Raw genomic sequence first — 7,507 nt, 5'->3', positions numbered from 1 at the left:
AATACAGTAAATCAAGAAAATGGAAATCAACATAAAATGATTAAAGGTATATAGGTATATTTGAGTATCACCTCTGATATAAGTATTCTGCCTCATAGTATGTGGACGAAACTTTTTGACTTTCTCACCCTTCCCAACTTCATATGGTAGAAGGAATGCAATGAACCAATTCTGTGCTGAGGTTAAAAGGCAAGTGCTATGTTTTATAATAATTTAGAGCATGCTTCACGAGTAATTATTTGAGAGAACGAGTTAGTATTTGAGAGAAAACATCTTGTAGAAGAGATAAAAGAAAGGGAGAGTTATTATGTGCCTATAAAATCCCACTAAGGATGGAATTTACTTATCACTAAGTACTGTTCATCGTGATTACACCATATATTTCAAATTTTATAAATTTCCTCGCATATTTCAGCCAACTAAAATTTCCAGGGTGCCTAAAGAAAATAAATGCAACCATGCAACATTCATTATAGTTGCAGAATTTTAAAGATTTATTTATTTAACTCATAGGTAAACAATTTATTATTTAACCATAAATCATATTCCAAATTAACTAGTTATTTAACCAAAAACCCATTCTTAAGTAAATACCGAAAACTTATGATTTAACTAATAACATGTTAGTTAAATAAAATTTAAAATTTATTTATAAAAACCCATAAATTAACTTAATACCCAATTCTAATAAGCAACTCGCAAGAAATAGAAAGCCAAAAACAATGTTGATTTTAACCAAAAACTAATAACTTAACCCAATTCCTCTCTCAAGCACACTAAAGCATTTCAAAAAGAAAAATAACTTTAAAACAAAATACGTGGAAAATTAATGATTAACTTTCCATTCGCAAATTGGATAATTAATCATTAATCATTAATGGTTAATCGAGGTATATCAGGCCCAGCAGAAGATTATGCAAAAGTTATCATTAACCTTACTTCCGAATATAAATACAAAATTTTATTTTTCTTTATAAAGAACAAAACTTAGTAGGAGCTATACCAAGGTGCAAAAGTAGAGTAGCGCTCAGCCAAGCTCATTGGGGAACCATGGCAGACGTTTAACATGGCAAGACTATCTTAGGCAAACGGTGGCAGGTTGTGCACAAGGCTAATGAAGGAATAACTGAAAGCATATTTGAGAACCTCACGTGATAATAAATGAGAAGATGAAGGCATATTTAGAAGTTAAAACAATAAACGATTAGAAATAACTATTGACCAGACATATTTGACAAACCTCCTTTAACAATTCACAAAACAGAGCCACAATTAACACCAACTTTGAAAATGAAGCTCTATTCACCTATGTTAATTTATACAGGAATAAAACGACAGAGAAAAATTAAATGAACTACACAAATGTAAACATAATCACTTGCAGAATTTGCAAAACCTCACCATTAATTGACCTAAAATAAGCCAAAACCAGAGAAAGAAACTTCTAAATTGCACAAATAATACGCAAATTTGCAAAATTTAACCAGATTTCACAACTTAATCCATAATAGCAAAACCCTCTGCAGATTAGGTTACAACGCTAAGCTTCCAGATTCCTTCAGCTAGATTATATGTGTTCTTGCTTTAAGTTGTTTATTGCAAAAGCCACATTAATGATTCAACTAGTGGACTATTTTATAAAATCACCAATCCAGACCAATGTTTGAAAATAAATGGGGCTCATAAATATTGCAGCTGGGGTCAACAAATCAGAAAATCAAGAAAAAATCAGAACAACTTAGTTAAAAATCAGTATGCAGGATGAACAGATTGTTACAACACTGCAAGGACAATGTAGGAATTAATAAAGTTTGAGCGTTTAAGTTGGTTTTGCAAATAGAAGTTTGACTGCGAATGATGTGAAGGTTGATGAAGCACTTTCCATGAAACAAGGGCCAATACTTAGTAATTTGATTGGTGAAGAAAAGAAGAAATGGAAATTGCGTTTTAAAGTGAATTCTGACTATGTTTCCAACCACAAAAATACTGCAATTTACACTGACTTAGGGCTTCAGCCTTCTACTTCTCCATCACTTGAAAGTAGCCCCAATAAAAGTTAGGCAGAGAGCCTACCTGATTTGAGTCCTTTATCGATAATTCAGATTATGACATCGTATCAAATAGCCGGTGATTCTGTTCTTTCACCTCTTCCGAAAAGTATTTTGGAGTTGTCGGCGCAAAAGAATGAACCATATAAAAATGACAGTACAAGCAGGACAGAGAAAACACAGCTGAAGGAAGAGCCTATACTAAATAGCTATGCTTCTGAGTTTAGGAATGACAATCAAGCGCAAAAGCCAAGGAAATATACACACAGTGAAATTTCTCAAGGTGATACAGCCAAGAAAGTGAAGAATGACGCTGAGAAAAATAGTAGAATGGCTAAAGATTCAGATTCTATTTTGTCAAATATTCCATCAAAACCTCTGTTTAAAGGGTCATTTGAAGATAACAGACAAACAATAAGTGCTTCTAACATAGGAAAAAAAATATTACAAAGGGAACATGTTTAAGAACAGAGGAATCCAACAGTTTAGCAAAAAACGATGGTGATGTCTTTTTTTTTATTGAAAGTTGGACAGAAGGAAGCAGATATTTATGGAAATACAAGAAACTCATCATGTTGTCATAGCATTTTGGTTTAAACTTCATAGAATATTTAGTACGACAACATTTGGACTGAACCAGAGAGTTTTCCTATTGAAAAGGTGAATTAACATACTGGAACGCTGAAGAAAAACACTTAATCCATGTCAAAGCCAAGCCCAATTGAGAACCTGTCTTTGCAAAATATTTTAGTATTACAGCTTTTCAATGACTTAACAAGTCCAACTAGTATAAAATTCATCTTCTAATGTTATCTGATATTTTTCTTTCAACATATTTTAGTGCCACAGTTTTGTTGAAATAGGGTTCAAAACACAGGTCTGACAAGTCCATATTTGAGTACAAAGTGTTTCAATTGAAAAAGAGCTCAAAACGCCATGAGGGAAGATTTGATTGGAAGTTCCATTTTATTTATTTATTTATTTATTTTTTTAAGTTAATTTTTCCTAAAATCTCATGATCATTCCACGATCTGTGTCATCCTTTTAACGATGGATGTCGTCTTTTTTAAAATGGACCAAAATCTATGGGACAAAAGTTTCCAATGATGATGTGAAACTGCAACTTCCCACAAAGCTTTTGCTGAATAATGGATTAAAATCTATGGGAACAAAGTTCATGGACAAGATTCCAACAATAAGGCGAAACCGAAAAATAACCAAAAATATGAGCAATAAACAATTTAAAAACGACTTGCAAGTAATTATGATTTACAAAGTAGAACTATTGCAATTACAAAGTAAACCTACAATTCTAGTTATTATGATCAAATGCAAGATGAGAATGCAATATTCTTCAAGGGGAGAAATGATTATGCTAAATAAGTCCAAAATGACAAGATTAATGAAGCATTAAAGTTGTTCACGAAGCAATTAGATCTAAATAATTCAAGTGCTCTCAATGGAAGCTGCTCTTATGTGAAATGAATTTAATTAGCAAATGTCACTCCACTTAAGATGTCTCTTTAAGAATGTTTGAAAAGCAAATGGATGAAATGAAAAAAAACACAAGTGATTATTTGATGATATAAGCAACTCTAATCAATTTAAATCTATTAGCCAAACAAATATTGTTCTATGTAAACCAAAGCGAATTAGATCAAATAAATGATAATTAATTGAAGTGCTTAGGCAAATGCAAATTAAATTAGAACCAATGATACAAGTCAAGAGATAGAGAGACCAAGGGGTGGGACCCCAAGCTCCCTCTAGGACAAAAATAAGGTTTTATTAAAATTTCAGAGAGAACCACTAAACCAATGGGCAAGCCTTGAAAAATTCAAAAGGGAATTTACGAATAAAATTTTAATATCCCTCCTTAAGACAATTATGAGAGAAAATTTCATATAATAGTTTTACAATATTTAAAATGAGATATTTTCTCCCAAATGAAATTAGACTTCTTCCGATGATAATGTTACTTTCCTTTATAAAATAAACTTCTCTTGCTTAAACCACTAAATGCCCAAGGGATATTAAATTGAATAAAAGAAACCGTCCTTAAATTATGCAACTTATGATAATAAAAAATTTCCCAAATCGATTTTCTCCAAAGGGAAGAACCTTACGGCTGGGAGAAAAATTAAATGTTCATTGCAAAAGGATTTTAGATTGCGGCTTCCACTAGGATGACTTCAGAAAATTTCAACGATTTTTCACGTCAAATATGCCAGATGGCCCAGAAAACCTTGTTGATGCTCATGGCTTTAATCAAAATTATGTATGTGAAGGCTTTTTTTTCCAGGTCCTAAGTAACCAATCGATTATGAATTTCTCTCTGAAATTGATTAGGCCCTCCAAAATACAATTTCGATTCAAATTTAAGGAATTTCGCTTTACTGCAGTTTAGAGATTTTTTTTGTGCAGGCTCAAGATTGAAGACGACTTACCAAAGAAAACGATTCTGCTCAAAGGAAAATGAGGACGGCTTCCCAAAAATATATCTGAATTTTGCAGGACTTAAAATCGATTTCTTCCAAGAGCGAACCAGAAAAAAGAAAAAAAAGCTTGAATCCCTTCAAAACAAATCCGATCTCTGTAAAAGGGTTCTCGCTTCAATTGTTGGACGTCCAAGGAAGAATCATATAGGCATAAAATCTGACGAGGGCTTCTAGAAATTTGAAAACGGTTTCAGAAATTCGATTTTTACTTTAGAAGATTTGCAAAAGGTTCCAGAAATTCGAACACCAAAAAGGCTAGAAGCTCCTTAAAAAAAAGAAAAATCAATTATTTATGCAAAACCAAGGGTTTATTATATATCCTACTGTTGTATATAGATTCAACTGAGATTTAAGCTCTGCTTTGGATTTGGCTTTTTCAATTAAAATATTTTTATGAATCTTTGATTTTATTTTTTCAATAAAATAACATTATTGATAATTATTGTAAACAATAATAAAAGAAAATGATAATATGATTTTTCTCCATAATTTTTTTTTTGAGAATATTTTCTCATGAAAGTAATAAATATCAAGAAATAATCAAAATTCTCTGCATTAAAATGCCCATAGGCCCTAAGTGTTTGAACTTGCTCTGATACCATATGTAACAGTTCAAAAATAAATATCTAATTAACTTTTTTAATTAACATTAAATTTAAATCAGAGTGGCACTTACCTAGCCAAATAAACATGTAATTAATAAACTAAAATAGTGATTAGCTGTGGTAAAAGTAGGCTTAATGCAAGAAGGTTTTGGGGACGACTCCACCCAATCGTAGGCTCAATTGTGCAAGGATTTGCTACAACTTGCCACCCCCGAGCCCTCAATCAACGCACTACTGCCGGTGACTCCTATGTCTTAGAACACCATTCTCCCAAGAGAATGAAAGATAGAATCTCGGAAAGATGGAATGCCTCCCATCCTCCTCACCATCTAATAAATAGAGCAAACATTGGATGGGAACCACATGCACACACTCCATGTGTCTACATGCAACTTTGATTTTTAGCTTTCTTGTTTTATTTTGTTCTTTTTGATAGCTTTACTGATTTTTTATTGTTTTCTTTGTTTTATTTCTATTTATTCTTATTTAGAGCTTTAGTATAGTTATTACTATTTTTATTTTTATTTATTTTCTTGTATATCATTTATTATTTAACATTTAACATTTATTATTTTTATTATTTATTGTTAAGTGATTTATTATTTATATTATTATATTTATTTTGTATTATTTATTATTTATTTTGTATTATTTATTATTTATTATTAAGGGGAGGGATATTATAGTATGGCTAATGCATTGGTTGCATGTTGAGGTGTGATGATTCACAGGACTCCACAAATGGGTCGAGAGGGCCAGTTTATTTGATGATATCGTGCGAGCCCATATGCACGAAGGAGAATAAGTAACACCATATGGGCTGGGGACAAACTCAATCAACACTACATATGCCATTGGTTACTTTGTCCTGTGTAGCTCTTGATCGATAGGTCTTGTAGGGCTATGGGACCATCTTGAGGAGGCCAAGTATCTGATGTTCTAGGCTAGGTGCCTGTTTTTGGATTAGGATGCCGAAGTATGGTGGGGGTGTAAGGACATCGATGCCTGGGGCTATGCGCCTTAATAGTTGTGGAGGGAGTGGGCCAACCTTGTGAGATGCCCGGAGTCATTGAGTACCGTACTGGATGCCTGCCTTGGGGCAGATGAGGTCTGAGTTAGGCGCGAGCCTTGGGGCAGATGAGGTCTGAGTTAGGCGCGAGCCTTGGGGCCAGTCTTGGACTAGGATGCAGACTGAGGAGGCTTATCCCTGATTCCAAAATTGGGAGGCGTATGCGTGATTTCGAAAATGGGAAAAGGACAAAGATTCCTTGGGATTTCCGGGGTGTTGTGAAACTTTCAATGACTGCTGGTTATACTAGTTCAACAGAGGGTGCCGAGACTGTTACATGAAGTAGTAAATAATAAAATATATGTAAGTGGGGGAGTATGTAATGTCCCTTAATAATAAATAATAAGTAATAAAAATAATAAATATTAAATAAACAATGAATAAAATAATAAATAATAATAAATAAATAAATAATAATAAATTAATAAATTAATTGCATGCTCTAAATAAATATAAATAAGAATAAACAGAAAAATAGTAAAACTCAGTAAATCTATCAAAAAGTAAAAACAAAAGAAATAAAACAAGAAAAATAGTAAAAATCAATAAAACTATCAAAAAGTAAAAACAAAAGAATAAAACAAGAAAGAAGTAAAGTTGCATGTTGACACATGGAGTGTTTGCATGTGGTTCCCCTTCTAATGTTTGTTCTACTTAATATAGGGCGAGGAAGATGAGAGGCATTCAATCATTCCAAGATTCTATCATTCATTCTCTTGGGAGAATAGTGTTCTAAGACAAAGGAGTCACTGGCAGTAGTACGTTGATTGAGGCTCGGGGGTGGCCAGTTGTAGCAAGTCCTTGCGCAATTGAGCCTACGGTTGGGTGGAGAGTCGTCCCCAAATCCTTGTTGCGGTAAGCAAACTTCAACAACAGGTAAATACTACTCATAGTTTGAACTTGATGTTAATTAGTTGATTAATTACATATTTATTTTGGGCTGTTACAGATAATATAAGGGACAGATGGATTATAAAGAATTTCAACAGAAAAATTGTCCCTCAATGGTGATAACCTAGCAACGACATTTGCTAATGCATCCACAACTGCATTACACATTCTTGGAACATAAATGATATTAAAAGTTTGGAAATGTGAAATCAGATGCCATACCTCTTGTTGATAGCTTTTAAGATGAGGTGACACACAATGTATGACATTGTGTACCTGTCGCATCACAATTTTTGTGTCACCTACTGCTTTCAGGATAGAAACGTTGAGGTCAATGGCTCTTTGCAAGCCTAAGATGAGTGCTTCATATTTTGCAGTGTTGTTTGTGCACTTAAA

This window comes from Pinus tabuliformis, chromosome 4_1 (assembly GCF_031772625.1).
Source record: "Pinus tabuliformis cultivar Carrire ecotype Pingquan chromosome 4_1, CPIR1, whole genome shotgun sequence".
NCBI classification, from domain to species: Eukaryota; Viridiplantae; Streptophyta; class Pinopsida; order Pinales; family Pinaceae; genus Pinus; species Pinus tabuliformis.
This window is presented reverse-complemented; position numbering follows the sequence as displayed.